General features: G+C 36.3%; 1 long non-coding RNA gene across 2 annotated transcripts in view; it reads right to left on the bottom strand.

Moving 5' to 3' along the window:
• Window positions 1-23656, bottom strand: part of LOC137301871 (uncharacterized) — a 28038-nt gene extending 4382 nt beyond the window's left edge. Inside the window, exons 1-2 of one of the 2 annotated variants that reach the window (XR_010958373.1) lie at window positions 23046-23656; window positions 6743-6799 (exon numbers count right to left, since the gene is read on the bottom strand). This is a non-coding gene — a long non-coding RNA (uncharacterized lncRNA). The remainder of the gene's footprint in view (window positions 1-6742; window positions 6800-23045) is intronic. The other variant, XR_010958372.1, reaches the window with a different exon arrangement.
• Window positions 23657-24043: the final 387 nt, after the last annotated feature.

Below are 24043 nucleotides of genomic sequence, written 5' to 3'. Positions count from 1 at the left end.
CACAAATAATGATATACAATGCAAAAATATATTCTTCAAACAGCACGAGTTATTTTCGAGGCCATTGGTTTACAATGACTGAATAAGTCAAATTCTGCTTTCAGTACATGGGATTTCAAGATTTTTCATCAGTGACTTGGGGATTGCGTTTTGCAATTCTATCATTTGTAATTGGGGACAATGATTTATAATGACTCAATTAGTCAAATTACAATTTTATAATAATGTTTTGGGGAAATCGCAATCCACGATTCTGTACATTTTTCTGTGGAAATCATCTACCAGTGGCCTTATAGTAGCATAAGTTTAACTAACACAGTCTCCATACCAGCATGAAAGTGTTTTTTTTGTAACAGCTATAAAAGTAGAGAGATGTATATTTACAAATTATGCATTGCTGGCTTTTGTGATTCGTAGCTCTTTAAAATTAAACATAATTTTGACTAGTTTTGGTTCTGTCCCTTTCTGTTGTATCACTTGCACATTCTTGTTGACATTACTGGAAGAACAGTCTTGGAGGAGTTGCTGAACTTTCAGAGTTAAATTAGCATGAAGCGATATATCTTCTTTCATTCGATAATGTTAGAGAAAAGTCAAAAAGTGTTAATTGTGGAGACGTGCTTAATACTGACACCAACTTACCCATTAACATTAGAAAATAAACCCAAAATAATTCAAGTTTCTAATTTCCAGAAGGACCCTAGGTTATGAACGTTATGACACATTCACATCCCGCTCATTGAACCCGTAGAGAATGAATTCTCAAATCATTTCGGGTTTGGTGGACCAATTCTTACCGTCACCTCCAAAACCCAACGTGAATTGATAGTGATTCATTGTGGCATCATGATGTTTGTGTGGTGACGCCAAGATGTCACGATGGTATGCACACGAAATAGTTTGGCTAATTTTGTAACCATTAAATTTTGTTTACTGCTATCCCAAAATTGGGCAAACAGTTAAGGAACCATCTTTCACGTTATTTTTTCTCATTTACTCTTTGGGGGGAAAGTGCAGAGAACGGCTTTTACACTCCAGTCTGGGATCTACAGTTCAGGTCTGAAACTATCAGGTGCTGGGGTTCTATGGTTGAGTCTGGAGATTGATTCAATCTGCTATTTTACGCACCGTCTGCAGCATCGCGTGAAGCACGACAGATAGTATGTTACACTCCTTGTTAACGGTCCTATTGTGGGTCTCAGTAACCCCCCCCAACAAATGTCATAAGCAATGTGTCTTTTAATAGAAATGGACAAAAAAAGATGGAAAGCGTAGGAAATGAAATCTTAATTACCATCATGCAACCACTTTCAGATCAATGAGAAGCCCTTTTGAGTACGCATCGATATGAAGCCAGCAGTATAACTGGGGATTGGGCACTGATCTGACTCAAGTGCAGTAAAGTGAGATATATGAACCCACTTCTAGTCGGTAGTCTCACACTCTTTGGACTTCAAACAGGGTGTAGTATAACTCTGATCAAGTGTAAAGATAGGTTTAAAACCTGATCCATTTGACCTCAATGGAAATGTCTGAACCTAATGTAGAATCTTTTGTTCTTTTCTTCCCAACACTTTATTTTAAGAAACAAAAATATATTGAAAACAAAAAAATTGTAAGTTGAGACAGAAAACGGGCAAATGTTTAACAATTAATGGAAAGTATTTTTTAAAAACTTTTTTCTACAAAACAGAAACAGTATATATTTGTTTTCACGCCAATATAGTACTGATGTGTACAGTGTGGACTTACTGTATGGTGCATTGATGGGATACTTCAGGTCTGAGGTGGACTGGAGGCAACATAGTTAGAAAGGTATGCACAGGGTTTATCCCGCCCCTCATTATATGGGGGCTATCCCACCCCTTGATACACAGCGTCTTCCTGCCCTCTCCAAGGGAATATGGAAGCTCTCAGCCACGCTGTTACATTAAAATTAATTGCCCAGCATGCACAGACCTCTCCCCTAGTTGAAGAGAGTGTAATGTGCTGCAATGCACAGCCCACAGTAAAATTCAGTTCTGCTGCTGAGCATCACACTGGACAGACACTGGCTAAAGCAGTATCGGTGGTAGAATGGAAGCCATAATTCTTTGAATGTGGGAAAAGCAATGATAGTGAGCATTATTCTTTTATTTGAACCAGCGACTTGTGAAATGTTGCTATTAGATTCCATTTGACCCAATAAAAAGTTTACTCAAATAAAACTAAGAAAAAAAAGAAATAACTTGTATTCATGTTCTCACGATGTCCCAAAGTGCTTCAAAGTCAATTGATTATTTGTTGAAGTGTGATCACTGTTGTTGTGGAGACCGATGCCACAGCCAATTTTTGAACAGCAATATCCCAGGAACAGCAAATGAGACAAATAACCAGTTAATCTTTTTTTGATTGAGGGATGAATGCTGGCAAGGTCGCCATAAAAACTCCCTGCTCTTCTTCAAATGTTGAAAGGGATCTTTTACATCCACATGATTAGGCAAACAGGGCCTCAATTTAACGTCTAATCTGAAAGACTGCATATCCAACAAAATTGCATTCCTCAATACTGCATCGGTGTATCAGCCTAAATTATGTACTCAGTTCCTGGAGTAGGGCTTGAACTCATAAACATCTGACACAGGGGCAAGAGTGCTACCACCGAGTCAAGCTTTATGGGGCTGGGGAGTGTAAGGTAACCATCTCAAAGTTCTAATCTGTCATCGCAATAATGATCTGAAAACACTTTATTAGATGCTTAATTAAACCTCGTAATTGACATCATCTCATCCAACACTGCGCTGTTACTTCTTCCGATCTATACAACTAAACATTTTATGTCAGTTGAAGAGTGTATCAGCTTACACTACATTTCCAACTTGATAACTGATTTTCGCTCATACTTGTCTGCATCATATTCAGTAACCACAAAGCGCGTCCTTGAATATTAATTAGTCTCCTCGATAACTTATAAAGGTGTCGCTGGATTTTAGCATAAACAAAGAGCAAATGCCACCTTTGCGTCTAGAAGAACATAATTGTTATCTCAGCTACTTAAGGTGCAGTTACGCTGCCACTTTTGCATCACAAACCAAAAGCTTTGCCTCCGCGGTATGACCGAAGAGTTGGGTCAGTGGTCTGACTCCCCGGCACACCACAGGTGGAAGGTATCTCAGGCTGCTCGGATTTTGCACTGGATGCAGCATAACTTCATCCCAGTGCAAAGCTGCATTTTAAAAGTGCTAGTCAATCTATTAGATCTTTTGAGCACTTATAGACGTGTTTAATGTTAGGACAAAGCAGATGCACTCCCCTAACATTATAAAATAAATGATCTAGGGAGCAGAGTTCTAGTTGTGTGTCCAAGAATACATGCACAGAACTCCTTTGTGGTTGACCCCAGTGAAACCTGCGGTGGCACAGTCGGTATTATAACTCCTGTGTGCCAGCTGCGCATTGCGCTCTACAGATACCGGTCTGAGACTGGTAGCTTCACTGTCGGCGTACAGTTAGACAGCCAATTGCATTGAACTGAAGCAGCTTTGAAGGTGCATTGTTGCAAAAGTGGCCGCATCATTCTGGAGTCATGTCCCTATCTGTCTTTCCAGTGTACTGAAGCTTATATGTTTGCATACATAACAACGGTCACTGCACTTCAGAAGTAATTCTTTGTGTGAAGTGCTTCGAGATGTTGTGATGCAACAATTAGCTATAGAAATGTAAGTGCTCTTATTCTATAAAGCCATAAGATAAACTATCCTCTCCAGGAACCTGTCTCAGTTCACAGGGATTGCAGTATAACTTTCACCAAGAGAGATACCGCATTTTAAATGTACTCAATCAGTCCCATGGATCTTTGGAAAATTAATGCTTCTCAAAGTTTTAAAGGCTGTGAGAATACAAACTCGCCCACAAAAAAATCCTGCAAAGGGCAAGGCTATGCACATGCGTAGAGCTCCTTCGCTATCGACCTCAGTATAACGCCAATCTGCTAGCTGCACTTGTCGCTGCACAATTAATACTCTTGAGTAGAAATCCAGCCTTAAAAACGCTTTTGCTCTTTATTGTATTTTCACAAAAGATTATGTGTCTTTTTTAATGAAATATTTGGTGAACATAAAATGACTTCTTGTACATCAGGTAGCATCATTAAATCGGCACAGGAAGACTGGAAGAATTACACTGTAGTACCTACATGTATGCGATTTCCCCACGTGCTTGTCGAAACCCGTACACGTGTGTAGGTGTATCAATTAAACTCAAATGTCACTCGCAAGTTGGAACTTCGCCAAATAACCAAAATTAGCCATTTCTATCCCTCCGGCAGTTTTATATTAGCATTTGCTTTCTAATCAAATTACCAACTTAACGTGAAGGGCTGAGGTAGTAAAACCTTGTCCGCTCTCAGAGGTATTCCGGGCAATTAGTTTAAAAAACATAAACTTTTAAAAAAAATTATGGCGCCCAGTGTCTCTATATGTCACATCTTCGAACATCAACGACATGTTTATCTTGTGCATTTTGATTCTTTAACGTTTCTAATTCCATCTCTGCCAAAAGCACGTCTTCTTCCTGTTACTATGGGGGAGGGACGTCGCCCACTTTCCCGCTTCAATTTGTATTTTAATCGCATCAACCCTTGCATGAAATTCTGTTACAAACTAGAATTGGACCATCGTTGTCTTTAACCTTACAAACTCTTGACAATACCCAAACTCGTTTCAGCCAGGATGGATGTCAGTTGACTGCACTGACATTTCAATCAAAGTCCTGCAACTGGTGAATATTCATTATACATTTAAGGCTGTTGTTAGTTTGCGTTGGCACTTGCCGTTACTGTTCAAACCGCTCCAATTTCTGAATTGCTCCAATTTTTATCTAACAACCTGCAAGAACTGAAATTACTCACTTATAAATACGTTACGCTAGTAGGCTGATCATAATTTGGTTCATGAAACTGTTACAACTATTTTCAGCTGAAACCTCCATGCTGAGACTAATACATCTGGTAGTGGTAAGAATGGCATGTTGCTTGGGTATATTTATCGTCCATGCGGCATAAATTATGCATTCTGTTTAATAGTTATACTTAAATTACAAGGGCCACATCATTATTTGTTAATCTGGGATCTCCGATCCTCCAGCACAGTTACTGACGAAATATGTGATGCCTTTTCCAAGAATTTTGTTAATTTCCCCCAGATTTCATGTTCAACCACTGTCGCCAAGGTGAACTGAATATGATCAAACTCCTCCAGTAAAACAAACCGAAACTGGAAAACTATGACCAAAAGTGATGGCCCAACGAAAGATCTTACAGGTCACCGGATGATTTTGAAGCTCAGGTTTGGGACGCTACTGGGTCATTATTAGCGAAGACGTCCGCTCTCTTCGGGTACTCTATCTCCAAAGAGGGGGAGGGAACACGGCCACCATACACTCATTCTAGTTCAAAACAAAAGTTGAGGCAGATAGCACAGCCTGTTACTAATCGGGATCAGTAGGGATGTTAACCTGCCTGGTTCTGTTACAATGGATAGGTTTAATTTTAAGATTAAAAAGGCACACTTTTCAGAGCATTTTGGAGAAAACAAATTTGATGCCTTTCAATTTTATAGGATAACCCTAGGTGACATTTTCTTCTGTCAGTTGGTTGGTTTTGGGGCTAATTGTGTTAAATAACCAAATAAACCAGGGATGTAATGAAGTAGAAACATCAAGGTATATGTTACACTTTTGATTGAACGTGTCCTATTAAGCTTTCTGTCTGCTGTGGTGAGGAATTTACTTTTCATTTGTTGAGCTGAGGGCGAATAAATTTATATATTGTTGCCCTTATTTCTTGTTGTTGTTGGAGATATGTTAATTCTATTTTTCTGCTCCTTCTCATCTTCTCGCCTTGATCTTTCTCTGTGGCATTTATTGCGCTTTTAATTATTTTACCTCGATTTATATCTCCTATATTTATTAGTCTATGTGCCGCACTCCCTGCTTTCCTTCCCTTTATTTATTTTTTGATTATCCCCATTCTACACTGTATAGGAATTATTAAACCGCCGCAGACTTTCTGTTTACTTCAGAGAAAGATGATGCATTTTGCGTATTGCTTGCTAATCAAATCAATTTTAATATGACCAAAGTATAGATCAGACGGACCGTGTCTTCATTTACGGTTGGAGTTATATTGTAGCCGGTATAATACCCAATTAGTGCAAGACCAGATCCTCGAGATGATCTAGTACCGCTTGTGTTAAAACCAAATCGCTCTCAAATCGCAGTAAGCAGAATATTTTGTGTCCAATCGATGCAAAATCTGCAGTTAACTGGTCCAACATTGGAGTTAAGCAAATCTGAAAAATGCTATTATATCTAAATGAGATGCGCTCCTGGCACTGTAAGGTTGGGAATGAGACATCGGAACAAGTCGATTGACTATCATGAAAATACAAAAAATACGTAATTCCTAAAACTAATGTCCTTATAATTTGTTGTCTTCTTTAACAGATTAATGAGCTGGAATTTAAGTGGAGAGTTATTTCTCCGCTCCCCTGAGAAATCCCAAGTTTATTACCTTTGGAACAAATTGAATTCAAACAATAAAAATTATTCGCTAAAAAAATACATTAATTATCAATTCTGACATTTGTGTCATATTATGCGTTGGCTCTAAACTTCCAGAACAGTTGCCACTTAAGAACAAGAGTCGATATTTGGAGGCTCTTAGGGATGTAATTAGCACAATAAAAGTTATCATCTGATTCACCTGAAAAGAGAATGCCAATCCCACTGGACCATTTCAGGGTAATTCAACAGCACTGATCTGAAACACATACATAGGTACAAATAAAAGGGTGGATTTCAAAAGATGTGCCATGTGTCGATTGGAGAACATTTCAATTAATATTTAACTGTTAGCATCCATGAGAGGACATAGAATGCTCATATATATCGTGATATTGTATGTAACCTACAAAAACACCTTTGCAATACTCCATTGAATGTGCTAGCAGTGTGGACAATTCAATAGAAAATTAGAAGGGTTAAAGTATTATAATAAAACCATTGCGTGCTAGTCTTACAATAGAGAACATTTTCTATTCGAGGTGAATTCAAGTGAACTAATATAACCGAGGTTACATTAGATAAATACGCCCCGTTTGCTTTAGACTGAGAGGTTTGATTGGCTATGATTTTTATAGTAAAATGAGACAGACTGATTTGTTCCCCCACTCCTCCCTCTAATCATGCTGTTTATTCTCTGAACTCCAAAGCTGTGTTTTTGAGCATGATGTTTTATTGAAATATAAAGTGTACCTGATAAGAATAAGTTGTATAAATGGTTGAGTGCAGACTATCCTACACTGTCAAACACGTGCAGTGGAAATGCTTTTCTTGTTGAATGTGGAGCCTCTTGCTGATTAATAGCGAACCGCTAAAGGCAGCCAGGCGTGAGACTATTAGAAAAAAATTAAACAGCTTGTGGTAGAGGTTCGCCACAGACAACACAACTAGGATACTGGGCAATAATTTAATGGTAATGTCAGCTACAAAAACTGGTCATCAATCAGAGCCAGGCTTTATCTCTAGCCCTTCTATCTTACTTTTCTCAGATTCGCACTTTCTCTCCTCTGCCAAGTGTTCCCCTCCCCTCCATTTTTGCTTATTGGGTAAATTCTTTGTCACTTCTGTTTCTATTCTTCTTGTTTATTGTGTAACACTTTATAACACATTTTTTTCGTTCAGCTGTTTTCATTTCCTCGGCTTTCAATAGTTTCTTATTGCGTTCTTACTGTTTACATTAATTTTAATATCTAATGCTCAATTGTCTTACTTTCTTATCCTTGGTTTATATCTGTCTCAAATTTCCTTATTTAAACTATATTATTCCACTCCCTTTTCATTACCTTATCCTTTTTTCTTCAACCTATTTTCATTTGTATTTCTTTAAAAGAAATCTGTCTGTTTCAACTAAGGCTTGCAACATAAGGCTGGGATGTAAATCTATTTACAGTTTTATTGATTTTCAAACAATAAACCCACTGAAAAGGAGTTATACTGAGGTCTTCACTCTTGTACCTATTAAATCCACACCTCAGTTACAGTATCATCAAACCACACTAAATGTCACAGAGATACTTTGGTGTAAATCGAATTTTTTCCAACTTATTTGACTTGTGACCTACTGCTAATTAAAAAAATGAATCTCGATTTTTCCCCTTTTCCCAAAACGCATCGTTAGTTTATTTCGTGAAGAAACCGCCCACATACATTCTGCGAAGCATGATTAAATCCTTCACATCTGCAAACACGCCCCATAATTTTTTTACGTTATGTCATTATAATTGTGATAACAATATTCTAGATACCCATCACAAATAGTGATGTTCGTGAGATTAACTAATGCAGAAAAAATTGCATACCTTTAAAATGATAATTTCATATGAAACTTTTAATGCCCAAAATGCCATATCTTTAAAATTATATTTTATATGAAACTTTTATTTGCAGAATGGTAAATGGTAAAACAAATGCCAAACGCTTGCAATGTTTCCTTTTGTATTCTGCAGTTTTAAACTTTGCCTTTTTTGGCAAAAATATTGCCAACGATTATTATACAAGCAATTATTTTCGATAAAATTGGCGAATGTTGGTATCTGGCTTGATAGCTTCAAACACACAGGCATCGTAAAATTTACAGATTTTTAATTATCTTTGCTTTCATTATAGTGTAATATTAATATTGCAACTTGGCAGAGGACATTCACTTTTAACATTCTTATTTTAACTATTTAGGTGTTTTACTTCTGTATCAAACTTTCCTTCGAAATGATGCCTACAGGTGACGTCATGGATTTAGCGCACTTGAAAACAAACTTAAATTTCCTTAAACGTCACCGGCCATCGGAACTGCACTGGGTATCCGTGCTGTGGCAATCTGTACATGCATTTCTTTTTCTCAGTGTGTAGACCAGTGGAAATTGAAAATAAAAAATACACGAATGGGAAAATCGAGCAAACATTCTCATAAGCAACACGTGCTTAAAAAGAAAACTTTGCTTTGGGCTTTTATTTTTGTCCGCCACTTAATTTGATTCCCAATCTCCGCTAACTCGGGCTTTGATGATAGAGAGGCAACAAGACAGAGAGCAATCTCCTCTTTTCACATAGAGACCCGTCATCCCAGCGATCAGAGACGTGTCAGAACACTGCTTTCCAAATTCACTCACCCTACAAGACATCTCTGTGCATCAAAATGCAGCCCAGTTACAGACCTCAATTTTTTGATTATGAATCCACTGATCTTGTTTTGAAATGCGAATCAGTAAGCCTATAAGCCATCAAACGTGTGAAATTTGAAAGATCTCAAGAAGCAATCTCCGGCTGCCTGACCCCTGACAGCCTCTCTCTCTCTCTCTGTCCCTGCCAGTATTTCATTCGCTACAAAAAATCTTTTAGATTTGTCTCTATACTGAATATCCATAGAGCGTCCTTCCTATGTGGGGCAAATCTTTAGCATGTCGCAATTGTAGGATTTGTGAGCAGTATCATCAAATAAAATACACAGAAATTAGAGGAGACGTCACCACTTAATTGAAAGTAGAGGAGAGTACCTGTAAAGTGACGCATTAGTCATTTGATTTCATTTTAATCGTGTTTGGTTAAATAAGGTGCGAAGCCATTACTTGATAGAAGGGACGTTTCGTCCGACAGGTCAAATGTTTCAGTCGCAGAAAGTCCATCCGTCAATGTTATACAGTAACAATTGTAAAGAATCTTACAACACCAGGTTATAGTCCAACAATTTCCAATACAGTAACAAGTGATATTTCAAACATAATGCTCACCTGCCAACTATAGATATACAATGTAGAATCGTAAGCAATCCTATATATAGGGCTATTTATGACTGAATGAAAGAAAACGATGAAAAGTTTTAAATAAAATTTAAATGCAAGTTGGCCCCAATGGCCACTCTCTGTGCTGTAGACTATGTAACTATGTAATTTAAACATTTATCTAATGTAACCTACTTCGCTAAAAGTTTGGGAAACTTTCCCTTATCACCAAACGCACCTGCTGCAGAGCCTCTTCCACTACAACTGAATCCCAAAATCTGTGTTATAACAACCTGATATTTTTTTCTTTACATTTTTGATCAATAAAACTCTGCACCAAATGCTACTGAATCCATGTAAATCCTTCCTTAAGGGAACAAAAAAGATGAAACAGTAAAATAGAAAATCGATCGCAAAGTACTGAAAGTAAGCTTGTGTCTGTGTTTATTTGTCACTGTTTAGATAATTATTATAAGACCTTTTAAAATGCTGGAATTTTTTTTCTGTAATGCCAATAAGCTATACTCGGTTTTTCAATGTGTCAGCTTGTCGGGCTACATTTAACACGCTAGTACTTGTTTTTTGCCTTGATGATGAAAGAAAGTTCTACTAAGTAATGAGTGATTCCCAGCTTTGTTTCTGTTGGATGTCATAGCTCCCTTTTGCTTCCCTGATTATTGGTTCCTCAAATTTTGTACAAATGCATTTCTTCATCTAATTCAATCCCAACCGTTATGTCCCTTTCACAATGCACTTGTCAATTTCACGTCGGTCTGAGAGGTGCATCCAACTCACTGGTCTCTTATAACTATCAATAACTGTCATTAGATCAAAATAAATAGACTGATACAGTGTATGTAACATCCAACAGCAGGAAACTGAGTGTCGATTTCTTCACTGTAGTTTGTAACTTTTTGGGTATAGTTGGTTTGTGGCTGTATAGTTTTTGGGTGCAATCACCGCCTTCCCACCACTGCACCCCCCACCCCTCCCCAACACACACACACAGAGTTTTGGACCGTAGACTATGTTATTAGATCGAATGGCAAGTCTTTATGGAAAGTGTTTTGCATAATTACATGCCATAGCCAGAATACTAACCCCGAAATTTTATGGGTCACAAAACTTTAACAATTGCCACATTATTGTCCAAGACACGAAGTACGCCACGATCGGCTCGAGGAGAAAGTAGATTTAGCTAAATCTAAGAATGTGAGGCCGAAATTTTCTCAGAACCCAAAGAAGAGAGATTATTTCAATCTGACAACTTGTTTACTTATAGCTACCGAGTTCAACGAACTTCAGGGTTCTCAGATTGAGAACTTCATCGTGATCCGATATAGAAATCCATCAAAGAAATAGACCGAAAGGCTCCCTTTTCAAATCTGATTTTTTTTTTTACAATCGTTACCTTTGTGCCACAGTAATTAAGATATTCTTATCTGGGGAGACAGTTTCTCTGGTAACTGAATAATGTTGTGTCTTTGATGTAAACTTTTGACAGTTATCGCATCAAGGTTGGACAATTTGCGCAAAAAAACGCTTTTAAAATTCTACGAAAATTATAATGTGTGATCCAAATCTTAATAGACACTGATCCTTGGTATAAATTACTCTTAGTTCTAAGTGCTTTTTTTGTGTGTTGTAGCATTATAAACAGTATGAATTGATTGATTTTTAGACAATAATTTCGATTCTTGGAATCTTATGACTTTTCCATACATTTTTTAAGCTCATGGTCTGGGAATCAGCGCTACAGTGTAACAAGTAATTTGTGTTACATCCACTATAAATTATAGAGAGGCCTGTCGGGTTTACAAAATATATTGATATTTATTTATTTATGTTAGAATTACTACGATAGTTTTATATTGCATAACATCGGAGCAAATCCTGTATGCTTTAAATTGCAAGAGCTGGTTTCTTAGACTGTGATCATCTTTCATATTTTTAAAAAATATTTGATATGTACGTTTCCGTTTTTAATCCCCGCTTCTAGTCATAACGGTCATTATTGCTCGAGAAAATAATGAACTTTTGGTGGAGTCTAAAGTAATATCGGATCAGTACATCTTGTCTCAATTCACTTGAAGGCGACATTTTCCGTGGAAAAGTCTCCCAAATTCATTGCGTGCAGGTTTGCCTGTTGGGGGAATGGGGTGAAGGCGCGGGGTGGGGGAGCTGGGGAATGGATAATAAACCATAAATCGTTGCGGCGGTAGCTTCAATATACATTTCTGTTTATTCCTGACAAAGCGATGTTAGAATAAAAGAATTCTGATCGATGTGGGGGGTTTTTTTCGGTTAGGAAAGGCCCTGGCGAAATACTTCCTTCTTCCACGCAAACCTTAAATGTAATTAATTTTGGGGGATTATAGCTGCTCCATTTGAAACTTTTCCTCTCCAGCGGAGTACGCTGAGTTTCGAGCACCTGTAGCACTGCCATCTGTGGAGGGTTCTTGTAAAAATGTTTGAACTGATAACAATGTGAATTTTTGATTAGGTTCGAATTTCGCTTAAAATCAGCAGGACGTGTTTGTAATATCTATTTTGACAGCTATTCCACAATGTTGACATTTAAGAGTGGCTGATATATTTTTGGACCATTGGAGAGGTGGGGGGGAACATTAACAGTAGCGTGTGAAATAAAATGCCAGGAGCATCTTAAGTTGTTAAATCGCTTAAATATTTAGTTCGATTTCATTGCACATAGACATTCGTTTGATTAATGAATTGGTTTCTGAAACTATGGCGCAAAGTTTGCTACATATGTGCAAGTTCGAAATGAATGAAGTTTGTTTTAAAAACACAGAGCATCAAATACAAAAAAGCCTTCAACTCGTGAAGAAATTTAGATTTGTAACCAATGAATATTAGTTGTAAAATAAACAATAAATAACTTTCATTTTTATATGCACCGCTGTGGGATCATTGAAAAGGCTTAATACATAGAAATGTTGCTCTAGTAATGATACATTCAGGATTGGAACTTGTTCAACAGGTGCTTTGCAGAAACTCGTCATGTTCTAAGCATCTCTGACGTATGCCAGCTGCAAGCTTCTAAGACATTTCAAGTCTATTAAACAAAGAATTTCTATTATATTGCAGCCGTCGATTGTGCAAAAATAAATGTTAATGTCTGTTAATTGAACATAGTTTAAAACTTATGCTCTTTGATAATGCCAATTCCATAGCCTCGGCGCAACATTCAAATACAGTTAAAATAAACGATTGCATAGAATGATTTGGTGGGGGTTCTCTTAGCAGACATTGACTATTTCACAGCTTCTCGTCTTCTGTGAATACTATTTCACTGAACTCCGAAGTATTACGTTTGTACAGCACGTTATACAAAGACAAGTTATCAGACTGTGTTGAGAAACTTCACGCAATAAATCAAACAGCACAGCGCACATAGGTTCGTAGAATGCAATTAGGTGTGCTTAGGAGTTTATAGGAGAATATTTTAATAGGAGAGTATTTTAACAATAATTAACATAATAAATGTTCTAAATAACATCTTTGCGTTAATTGTAGATATTTTAGTGTGACTATTACATCAGTTGACCATAAAATAGAGAGAGAAAAAATTCCCTGACCTGCATGATAACTTTCTTGTTTTAATTATCAGTGTGCAAAATGATTTCCCATGCCGTCATCCAATTGACCTTACCGCCAAGGCCTTTTTATAAAATATATCAATAGGACAAATGACTTAAGGTAACCTAAAAAAAACTTACAAGTCTCCCCTAAATCATAATCACAAATTTATAATCTTCAAATGAAATGAAAGGCACCAAAAGTTGCGAACTGGTTCTCGAAAGACTTTATTCCATTATAAGTAGCAGAATAATGTACATTTCACGTGAAACGTACATCATTTGACAAGATAACAGTTATGTCATAAATGTAATTATTTGTTAAACTGTTGAATCGTTTTAAAGCATGTGGTCAAACCATTCCCTTTATTGTAATGAAAAACATGTTCTGGATATATAGATATATTTGATTTTTGCGTTTAAGACTTGTAACGATTCATTTAAATATAGCGCCAGTATTGAATTATAGTACTTAAAATAAGTAAGTAATACAATGATTAAATATCTTCTATCAGCACTTTACCTTTTTGCACATTAGTGATGTAAAATTATCTAGAATGAGACATAATTTCACGGAGAAAATATGTAACACCCCGTTTCTCCATTTTCTTGAAATCTGTAAAGAAAACAACGTCTTTTATAACCTGAAATCAGCTTTTAAAAAGAAACAAAATGAAAAGACCAAATTCTTTTGCCCTGGACGTTATTATATTGATGCAGTGACGATGACAACCTGACAATTGTAAAGATTATAAGGAAACAGGAAATTAGAAAAATCACAGAGGACTATACGCTCAGAACACAGACCATAGAGGATCACAAGTAGATAGATTATTAATTTAATGACAACGGCCCTCGTCCTTAGAACATAACTGCAATTTATTTCAACGCAGCAAATAGAACTTTTGATTTGCATATGAGAAATAATTTTCTTGTAAACAATATTTTTTTCGCGTTAACAAGCATTTAAATCAATTTTGCACAATAAGTTTCCCGTATTTGTTACTTTTTCACTAACTTTTTTTTCAATAAAGCATATATTTTAATTTTAATGATCAAAAGTAATTAGTCAGTACCATGGGATCCAAATTGCACAGCTTTCACTCAAAGTTGATATTTTTTTCATATTAAAGTGTAAAAGATTTGTCTGTGAATTAGTTGCTTTTCTCACTTTTTCCACAAAAGAGACAATTCTTTTGATTATTCCTTATTATTATCTCAATGTGAAATGTTCAGAAGTTTAATGGTAGGTTGTAATCGTGTTTATTGTCTGATATCGGTTTGGGACGGTTAGATTGGTGCTGACTGTTATTTCAGCTCTTTTCAACTATAATCTATCATTTCCCTAAACGTCGTGGAGAAAACATAGTTTCATTGATTAGCCTTTTCGTCTTTTCCTGGTTTATTTATCAGGATCTTGGACGAATCCGTGGTACGACTTCACTTATTACATTTAAGAGATTTTAATGCTGAAATGTCACTTTTAATTTCACAAGACAAACAACATTCTCAGCGTATAATATTAAACGAAACAGGTACAGCAATGAATGCGTTTCAGTTCATTTTGCACCGGCAAATCAGAAGAAAAATGTAGATATCGCCTTCTCGCTTTTAATTTATAATACCAAATCTATATTTTAAATTAAAAAAATAAAAGCCTGACAATTTTAATTTCTAAAATATGCATGCAATTCAGCAAAGGCATTTTGATAAGACGCCGTGGGTAGGTATAATTTAATTTTGCAACCGGTGCGGTTTTAAATGATACCAGAAGATGCAATTTATTTTTTAAATTATAGGTACGTTGGTTTTCGTTGCCAAGAATTAAATTTTGGAATTTGATATTACCTTCGATACGTATCACCTAGACAAAGAACTGAGCTTTATAGCACATAAATTTGTTTGGGGACCAGCGCCTCCTAGTACCTGGCTGGGTATTAACTCTAATAGATTCTCCCAAAGATCCATCACAATATGATATAAAATAAAACAAATAACATGGTCATAAGACTGGGGCTTTAAAGAAAGTGTATGTACGACAATTTTATATCTGTCAGTGTCAGTCTAATGTAAAATGCCAACTTCGTAATGTTACTGCAAAATAAAACGCAGGGGTGGCTTTATATGATGATAAAAACGAATTCATATTGAAATCAAACGATTCTTCAATGCGAGAAATTATACTCATAGCTAAAGTGTTTTACATTTATTGATGATCATTAATGCCCGATTGACGTAGTTGATCAAAATAAATATTAAACAAATACTAGCTATACAGATGAAATGGCGTTCCTTATCATATGGCTTTATTTTGCTGTTTCAAGTATTCCAAATATATTAAACTCAGATTGAATAGATTCAGAACATTTTTATGAACAGAATCGTATTTAACTACACTTAACTACTGCAGGCTCCAATTATTTGACAATCTTATAGTCACATAACTTTCACCTGCACGACATTTCTCATATTCTCCCGTATAAGACTTCATATCAAATATAACAAACAAAAACGTGTAAATCGTTTCATTTGCAAACAGGGTGCCAACAGCGAGATAAACAGCCAGGTATTTAAATATTTTTTTGATTGGGGGGGGGGGGAGAGAAAATTAATGTATTGTTATTATTTCGCTACTAATTATATACTTACGTATTTGATAAACTTTTAGTAATAAAAATGATTTCACAATTAATCAACCAACACGTTATATTTTTAAATGCAGGGATTGTTTTATAGTTTAATTTGTTTTTCTCTAACACGTTATAGCTGAGATAATTGCCTATCTTAAAAGGAAATAATGTAAACGCAATCATTACTCCTAAAGGCAGGGCGGTGATATTAAATAGACGAGCACAATTTCTAATCTCTGGTATTTGTTCAAACAAAGCAAAGTTAAAATCATAATCTGACTAAGTTCAGAGACTACATACTCCGTCAGATACTCCGCAATCGAACAAAAAGATGGCTCGCAAACAGGATCAAATTAAGGGAACCCATTTGAGCAAAATATCGCTTTCTACGCAAATATTTGTTCCAACTATTGCTAAAAAAAATATTTAGAACTTTTATTATCTGCGGAACTCTTTACTGCAGCGATCACTGATTGGAATTACAATATTTAAATAATGTGGCGTTGAGCACAATTTTATTTTACAAAGATGTACTAAATATATGTGAGATTTTAATCGCAATTTATGGACCCCAAACAAATTCAGTAATGTAAGATTCTTTTGTGCTTGATTGTACTGCACCATCTTGAAAGTACAGCGGGAAAACCACAGATATTAGCGCCACCCCGCTGTCATTCGTGGGATGTGCACACCAAAAGCAGGGAGCAGATCAAACAGTCTCTCAAACATGACACACACATCGTTACCCTTTGTAACTTTTCATTAAATTATTGAACCTTTTATTAGACACCAACAGCAGCATCCTTTTTGACGTGCTGATCCCGCACCGCCAGATTAAAATACTTCTTTGCTCGAAGATTTAGTAGTTTAACTGTTAATGGAAAAGTTCTATAATGCCAATGAATTCCATTAGCAACCCATATTAAACGATATAAAATGAATGTGTTCTCTAAAAAAATTATAAATCTATTTCTTAAAGTATAAAGTTTATTAAAGCATGAATTCAATCTCTTCCCCAATACAAATTGAAGGATGATAGGTGCAAAAATATTTGATAAATATACCAACATTTTATTCTTCACATATGACTATTGCAGTGCGTCGCAGTTTTTATGGTTACTTTTATACAATGAGTGTAAGGGTGAGTTCTACTGCTGTTAAACTTCCTGCCACAAAATGCAAAGCAAGACTGAGGAGTTTGTATTACAACTGTGTCATAGTGTTACACCGATGCAAAACATGTAGCCAGAGGGGCTGCTAATGATTACAGTATAAAACCCGGCTCCAACAGAACAGGCAGCCTAGAAACTGGCCATTATTAATTCAGTGGTCAGGCACTTATCCAACTCTCCCTGGACTATAAAACAAGAAACACATAGCACTCCAACATAAAGATTTTTAAAATATGATGCTTTATGTCTCAGCGCTAATTATAAACTTTTTTCTCTTCTTTTCAAGCCAGGTTCCACTCTTTATACAGCTGATTTCCTCTCCGGTACCATGCTACAAGCCGATTAGTAGCAAATTATCCCTACGTTTTTGCTATTACATTACAAATTTATTTTATGTGACGCGCCGTCAGACCTTTCCAGCCGCATTTCACTGAATGAGTAATTGTGGAGATCCAGATGGAATAGATTTTCTACATTTGACAAGACATTTGTCATTTTTAAAGTACCAGATACAGAATATAAGTCAGGCCGTTTTTGTGCATCAAGTTTCCTAACAATGCAGATGATATTTAATACAGTAGAATCAAGCGATTTTTTTTGACAATGCAAAATTAAAAAGGTGGAACTAAATTCACTGCAAAATTGACACTTATTAAAGTTGGAGACTTATTAAATCTAACCGGACATGGCTATACAGGTTGTAAATCATCGCACATCGTTTTATTGAAAAGGACCATTTGAATTCATTTCTGAATTTTGGAGAGTGTGGAAACATTTATAATTATGAACAGAGGGCGGAACTACTTTTTGGGCATCTTTTTAGGTGTTATTTATCTCAGAAGGAATGACAATTTGCTATAGTTCTTTATTATACTGATAAAACCATTGATGATGCACTTTGCTGTATTAATGCAAATTTTACTGCAGCCAGTGAGAGTAAACCTGAATGGATTTGGCTTCGGAATACTTTCTAGGTACGCCCTGCAATATATTTCTAATTCGTAAAGTATTTAATTAAATAATCTAGTGAATATGAACTAACTGGACCACTGCAAATATGTATAAGGGTCACTGCCTCTAAATAGGTTGCAACAGCATATAACGTCAAGTCACTGGGTCCATTTCGGAAGACATATTTATAAAATACATCGCTGATACAAATCAGTTCTCCACCTATCGACAGCAGGTTCAGAAACTGCAGGATTTAGAACTTTTGCATTACTGTTTCTTTTTGCTATATCAAATGTGTTGCAAATGTCCCTACTGCCCCCAATTTTTATTATGTTTGCGATGAGTAATAAGCATAGTACTATCATATCTGGTTCTAAAATGAACATGCAAGCATGTTTCTTTATTAATATATTGAACAATATACTGTAATAATGTGAAATATTAATCGTGTATTACAGTAGCACCCCGATCTTAGTGATTTGTTCCATTTCCATTCAAATGAATGCAGTGTGTTCGATATTTTAATAAGTCTTGGTTTATGTTTGATTATCCTGATATTGTAATAAATGCAATTGTTCAGAGTCACGTGCTGGGCCGGGATTCCAACCTCAGATCTGATTTAATCTACTCACTCTGAGTTTGCTTTAATCGTCGGATCTTCGGGGAGAAAGAAAAAACTGAAATTTAAAAAAAAACACGGGCCTTATTAAAAAAACACAAAGCACTGAGGTGTGTGTGTGTGTGTCTGTTGAGTGTCACACTGGAAAGGGATCGGAGGGTAGGTGTTGGGTCAATCCAAAAGACATCGAGAAGAGATAGAACCGACATTCCAGATATATATACAATATGTGTTTCAATATATAAATATATAATTGCACAGGAAAAAATATAATACACGCAGTATCTAAGATCAATATATGCTGGGATATTAAATATATCTCCACCCTCATTGATTATGTTGCAACTATATAGGCCAGTCTACTTGGCTAGCTGTTCAGCACGGTCAATTTATTAAAGCAAACAACCTGCCCTGACTATTTCCCTGATATATCTACAATAATCTAATACCCAGTAAATGAAATTGTTTTAAAATGCTTAGCAGATACATGTTATACCACCAACTTTAAATCCAACGCAGTTAAATGATTTTTAAATTTAAAAAAAAACGAATTATAAAACTTAAAAATACTGGCTGAAATAATGTATTAATACTTGCAATAAATAGTCCCAGTTATCCGCGTCCACGGAATGGCGGCAGTTGATAATCTGCCACAAAGCAGCCATTTTTTAATCGCTTGGAAGTCGTGCCTGGGTGAAGTATTGATACAATAAAATGATCTGCCTAACAATTGAATCAGATTTTTTATTGCTAAATAAATGACTCCAAATAAACACAGAAATAGCACGCTACTCGAGCCTTATACATGTCAAACTAAAACTACCATAAGTAATACTGGGGATTAAATGTATTAATGTTTTAAATATTACCCTATAGTATTACATTTAAATCGACTTGTAGCCGGAAAGGGCCATGCTATGATTTCAATGACTGTGTGTGTTTCTTTCCTATTATCCGATATAATGTAATGGTAAAAATTTGAAATAAGTATCGGTTAAGTGTACCAAATTAATTGGGTACTTCATTGTAACATAATCCTGTTTTTATAATTCGGAAGAATAGGAGATATCATTTCAGTCTCATTTGGCTGTTGCATTTAACGTACAATTTTCAATTAGTAAGCGGAAGTATGAAACTTATTTAATTGTGATTCTACCATCAAGGCACCAGCAGATACACTTCCACACTTACACGGCTTGTCACACTTGCAAATAAATATTCTATATATTTTGACAAAGATTTTTCTGAAGATTATTTTCTGTGCAATCTGCAAAAGAAAAATCCGCGAAGACTTCAGTGTGACATTTTTATATGTTTTACAGATTCTGCATGTTATTGGAAAGGGGTAAACAGATTTGGTTGAAGAATTTGCCATCAATATATAAAATGTGTGAGTCACTCTGTAAATAAATTATTGCTGGCCACCGATTTAATAACCAAATTTGCAGGGATGCTACAAGGATTAACTACTTGCTATATCGCCATATGACGCCTTATTCTGTCTCCCCCTTGATGATATTAGAAGTTTAGATTTTCTCCTGGATCTGATGTACAGATTATTTTCATATTGGTTTCTGGACAATTAATAGAAATTTTCATCAAACCATATTACCGAGATGGACAAACGAATCAGACCAATCCATCCACAGTTTTTTTTCAAAGGAAAACAAGTCCTCCAGTCTATTGTTATGTTTTAAAGGTTATGCTTTTTGTAATAATAAATACATTTGTCTCGATCAAACAGGACATTATTTAGGCCAATGCACGTTAGCACAACCGAGTTATCCTTACTGTTCAAATGTGTCATGCAGCCATTTACACAAGAAGTGCATTTAATGCAGTCCATTGCACTAGCAAGTCGCTGAAATGCGTTTTATGTCATGTTTGTTACAAGCATTTCTACGTTTAAATTCGTTTCGGCGATCAATGCCTTTGAAATTGTTTACCGTTCAAGTATATTCTGTATAAGTTATGTTTTTGACATGGCTAAATATTCCTTTCATAATGCGAACATGCATTGTGCGCTATCTGTGTCGCTGAAATGTCCCAATATATTTCCGTTTAAATAAACCAAACTCTTTAGGTTGTGGGAGAGGAAAACGTCAAGGTAGTATTTAGCAAGGATTCCAATTTTCTTATTTCTTGAATACTTTGCGGTGCTATGCTTTATAGTAATAGGACAGTAAATTGCCAGTGACCCTGAATTATCGCTGGGTCTGCTTGAAAAGCTTTGCTCCCAAACCCAGACAAAGGTTTCATGCACACAAATACAACCTATTTAAAGACGAGTCACAATACTCGGCAGATTGAATTCCTCATATATATATATAAGGTCTCATAGGGGTTGCAACTTCCATTTAAATTTAATTTCTGTAGAAAGTTTGTTTCGCACAAGCACGTTTATACTCCTAATATGAATGTTGACAAGGTAAATAAAATAGGCTCTTGCTCCTTTCTAGTTCATATGGAAGATTCGCCAAATTCGTGCGAGTTGAAAGTTTTTTTGTTTAGCTTTAAAGCAATAAGAAACAAAAAATGGATACATTTGGATTTTTTTATAAATATAAAAACTTGGATTGGCCGAATTTTAAAAAGGCGGTGGAAATAGGATGAAACAATAGATGTGCATAGAACGAGGGAACTTTGCAAATCTTAGTTACTGTTTTCCAATAGAAAAGTGTCAGAATGCGCCAAAGGGCTTAAAGGCTTAACGCTGGCAGTAAGTTCATCATCAGAGCGTGCTATTCTTTCAGGCTTTTTAACCATCCTTTGAGACGATTCAAACCACTCTCTCCCCGGCTTGATCCCAAAAGAAAAAACCAAAGGACCAGAGGTCGAAGTTTAACAGTATTCTCTTGACTTCCAGGTGTTCTACATGCCGTATTCAAGCATCAGCACTGCTATGCCGCACCTAGTTTTTTAAAATAAATAGATTGGAACGTACATTGATGAAGACGAGTGCCGTGTGAACGATCTATGTAAATGTCTATGTAAACAAATACATATCTAACTTTATAGGTACTGTACCACTCACTGTAATGGACAGGCGCGCAGAATAAACTGGCATTTTACATTATGGTGCGATGGAGGTTTCAGTCATGCAATCGTTTATCTAAAGGTTGTGCTGATGATACCACGAACAAAAAAAAAATACATTGGTGTCATTAAGTTTTTCTTAATAGGAAACTACCAGTCTGCAGTAATAGTCCCGCAGCAAATATACTGGTTGCAACATTATCTATACAAGAGGAATATTAATCAAATCAATCAGTGTTGACAAATTAGAAATATTTGAAGGAACGCGTTAATTTACAACTTTGTTATTAGTTAAAAATCACCAGCATTGTAGTGGCAATTAATAACACTCTGAGTGGAACACTCAAAGACGAACGAATCCTCCTGTACCGGTAGTGATAAGCACAGCTGTCCCACAATGATGGCGAATGATAGAAAGATTCGAAAAAGGGGTGGGGGAAGGGGGAAGAGTCGACTGAGAGAAAGTGATAATAATGAAACGTTCGCAGGTAGGAAAAGACGGAGAAGAAAGCAGCAAAGATGAAGAGAGAGAGAGAAAAAGTGGGAAAGAAAAACAAATAAATGCTAATTTCAATACCGCACGACCCAACGGATGGTCGACATGTTTTTGGTTGAAAGTACCGCGTATTACAATAGGTTCCCAACGTACAGAACGAACGGACAGTCGCTGCGAATAACTGAATGATAAGGTTTAAAATAAAACTAAAACCCACAAAAGAAAGACTCACTTACAAGCATTACACACATAAATTCACCAGAGTACGGGAATGACCAGTGTAACAGTCATTGTTTAATGGAATCCTGATATTTCCATTTAGAGTCTGAGAGTTTTGCGGGTCAGAGGCTTTTAATGTTAAACTTTCTCTCTCTCTCCGCTCATTCCTTCTCGCGCATGCACAAAATGTACAGGCCCTTCCCCCAACCCCAATTGCTGACAGTTCGACATAAACTTCAGTTAAAATATTCTTTTTCGTGTGTGTGTGTGTGTGTGTCGCTGTCCACCTCATTTACAAACATCCTTTTAAAATGACCATTTATTTATTTATTTTCCTTCTCCCTCTCTCTCACCCCCTTCTTTCTTCGTCCCATTTCTACCCACTTGGCTCAAATCACAGCAGGTCCTAACTACTTGAAATTCACCAAAATAATGACCGTTTCAAAACGATAAATCATCGTCTCCCTGTAAACCTTGAAGGAGCTTTTTTAGAAAATAGCTTGCTTACTGTGTATGTGTGTGCACAGCTCCGTTTCCTTTCCGATCGCTTCCACGGTCCCTCCTGTGAACAGCCAGTTCCGCACTTTACATTGGAATCTTTTTTTTTAAGTTATACTTTTTTCAGTTGCAACTTTTTTCTACTTTATTTTTTTTTGTTGTTGTTGTTGAGCGCACACTTGGTTTACTAAGTCGTAGCGTGCCGCACAAAAGGAGCTACGGAATGAGATTTATGGCTTTCCAAATGAAAAGATTCATTCGACATAAGAGGTTAACACAAAGTTCGTATGACCGTGACTTGCATTGGCAAAAAGCAGCGCCGACTCAGCACAAAGGCAGTTCAAAGGAACCTTTAAAACACACGCAGACACACACACACACAGACACACGCACACACGCATACATACATACACCAGCCGAAACTGCGGTTTTCATATTCCTGCTATAGTTTGCAAGCCCAGGCTTCCTTTTGTTCGTCGCTGGAGTTGTTTTTTTCTGTGTCTCTCTCCCTCAATCTGAACTTTGCCACTTTGGTGTCGACTAGCCCACGTCTATTACACAGGGCAACAGAAAAAAAAAACCAAGGCACTGAGAGATAGAGAGGAAGGGTAGGGTGTGCTGGGAGGACGAAATATTGTTAGGGGGAAAATGGACAGAACTAGAATAAAAAAGGAGGGAATAAACAAAAGGGGATGAAGAGATAAAGAAAAATAAATGAGGAAAAAAGGGAATGGGTTGGTGTGACTCTGTGAGTAATAAAAGAAAATAGAAAAGTATGGAAATAAGACTCGTGTTTTGTGATGGGGAAAAGCTTTTAAAATAAGCACAGAGCAGATGCATCTGTGTTAGTTGTCAATCTGTAGGGTCGTGCAATGGGAATGCTAATGAGACAAAATTAACCCGTCCTTTCGTTACATTGGAAGGGATCGATGGTTGACCCAGGGCTCCCAGGACGTCTTATTTATGCTGCATAGCAATGATATAATCAGCCTCATCTTTAGCACTGAA

Source organism: Heptranchias perlo, chromosome 34, assembly GCF_035084215.1.
Source record: "Heptranchias perlo isolate sHepPer1 chromosome 34, sHepPer1.hap1, whole genome shotgun sequence".
NCBI classification, from domain to species: domain Eukaryota; kingdom Metazoa; phylum Chordata; class Chondrichthyes; order Hexanchiformes; family Hexanchidae; genus Heptranchias; species Heptranchias perlo.
This window is presented reverse-complemented; position numbering and strand designations above follow the sequence as displayed.